Consider the following 2,500-nt stretch of genomic DNA (forward strand, 5'->3'; position numbering starts at 1 on the left):
TCTCTCTCTCTCTCTCTCTCTCTCTCTCTCTCTCGCTCTCTGTCATCCTCTTTTGACTTTGTCTGGTCTTCCTGCTCCCCAGCTCAGCTCAGCTCAGCTCATCTGATATAATGCATGACTGCCCTCGTTCAATGCTGGGCGGGTCATGGGAGCGGATCCAACAGGTGGCCATTCATCAAAATATTTATAACTCGCCTCGAAAGCACTAGGGGGGCCCGGGCCGGTCCAGGAACAGACACAAGACATCTCCAGGCATTAACTTTATACCCTCGCGCCGCATATTGATTACACATGACCTTTGTGGCAGAATAAAAACAGGCCCTTTTTTTACGAGGAGTTAAAAAATAGGGTATGCGGTTCATTTCCGCGCATGATTTCCACACCAGCGCACACTGGATGAGGTCATTCTCCTTCAATGATCACCTGATGTGTCCATCTGTCTCTCTCTCTCTCTATCTCCCTCTAACTCCCTCTCTCTCTCCCTCTAACTCTCTCTCTCTCTCTCTCTCTCTCTCTCTCTCTCTCTCTCTCGCTCACTCTTTCACACTCCTTTTGTTGTGGAGTCAACCTTGAGCGTGTCTAATTTGAGCAGGAGGAATATAAGGCTGTTCCAAGTCAGGGCATTGGAATGCTTTGCGATAACGTGCGCGGATGAACCTTCCACCCATCCGGCTGGCTGGGCCCAGCTCAAGATGGACCGCATGCCTTCAAAATGGCCCCTGGGTCTGGGTCATATGGTGCCCCTGCTGCTGGTACCGCCCGCTTCATAGCATTCTGCTTCACTGTTCGGGCTGGCCTGGCACAAAACAAGCACATATTAATTATACCCGGGTGTGTCTGGTATAACTTTAGGATGAAGCGCCTGCATCAGACAAGATGGACCTTGAGCCTTGAAGTAAAATGGCCACCAGGTCTGGGTCAAGAACTCCCTCTGGAGCAAGTGGTGCCGCTTCATAGCTTTCTGCGTCAGTGTTCCGGATGGGCGGGCCTGGCCTGGCACAAAACAACCACAAATTAATTACGCCCGTGTGTGTCTGCTTTAATGTTAGGCGGAACCCTCCATCCACCCTAATCAAGACAGACCTTGTGCCTTAAAATGGCCGCAGGTTTGGGTCAAGAGTTTCCGTTACTGCCAGTGGTGCGGCTTCATAGCGCTCTAGTGTCAGTGTTCTGGCTGGCCTGGCACACAACAACCACATAGTAATAATAGCCAGGTGTGTCTCCTAGAGTATAATGTTCGGGTGAACCTTCCATCCACCCCAGTTACAGTAAGACGGACCTTGTGTCTTAAAATGGCCGCTAGGTCTGGGTCATGCTGCTTGCTGCATAGCTTTCTCCGTCAGTGTTCTGGCTGGCCTGGCACAAAACAGCCACAAATTAACAACACCCAGGTGTGTCTGCTATTAATATTCGGATGAACCCTCCATCCACCCCAGTCAAGATGGACCGTGTTCCCTTACTGCAGTATGGCTGTCAGGTCCGGGTCATGTGCTCTTCTGGCTGCGGCTAGCTAGCGCTCTGTGCTGTGCTGCATATCTTTCTGCTTCAGTGTTTCTGGCTGGCATGGAGCAACCGCATATTAATAATACCCAGGTGTGCCTACGGGCCACGGCTTGTATGGGCAGCCCTTTTTTTTCGAAGTTTCGTCACCTCGTGTGATTTTGTGGTAAGGCATCAGACATTGTTGCAACCAGAGCCCCTGCAGTGCGGTGCGGCGGTCTGCGCGTAATATAATTTAATCACGCTCTTTGTAATTTCATTGTCAACACAAGTTTGATTGAGGCGTATGTGATGAAGAAACAATAAAGAGAGCGGGGTAGGCGCGCAGCAGGCAGGGGGTTGCTTGAACTTGGGGCTGCTGGGTAATAGTCCAAACAGATCCTGCTCCTTTACGTCTGACCAAAAGACATTAATGGCCGCGATGACGGACACATTTTGGGAGAGACGAAACAAAGGGGGCTCAGCTGGAGCTTGAGCTTGGGCTAGGGCTGGGTCCCTCCCCACTCCCCACTCTATGCCAAACAGGGCCGAGTAACAAGTTACATAAACCCCACCCCACCCCATCATCCCAGCACCCCACAGATCTGCTGAAAAGTTGGAAAAATTGCTGCTGCAGAAGTAACAGACAGTAACAGAGAATTTCTCCTTTCGGTCTTGGGGCTTTCAGCACTGAGAGAGAGAGAGAGAGAGAGAGAGAGAGAGAGAGAGAGAGAGAGAGAGAGAGAGAGAGAGAGAGAGAGAGAGAGAGAGAGAGAGAAGAGGAGGGACAGAGACAGACAGAAGAGAGAGACAGAAAAGTAGAGAGACAGAAAAGGAGAGAGACAGGCGGACAGAGAGACTCAGATGAAAAAAAACGGAGACAGAGACAGAGACAGAGAGAAAGAGAGTGACAGAGCAGAGACAGAGAGAGAGAGAGCCACAGAGTCCCTCTCTAATTTAGGGGTATTCAATGACGTTCGTGGCACCCTACCCTTCCCCTTGTTCAAATCCCAGGGCTGAA

The sequence above is a fragment of the Engraulis encrasicolus genome, chromosome 10 (assembly GCF_034702125.1).
Source record: "Engraulis encrasicolus isolate BLACKSEA-1 chromosome 10, IST_EnEncr_1.0, whole genome shotgun sequence".
Taxonomy (NCBI): Eukaryota; Metazoa; Chordata; class Actinopteri; order Clupeiformes; family Engraulidae; genus Engraulis; species Engraulis encrasicolus.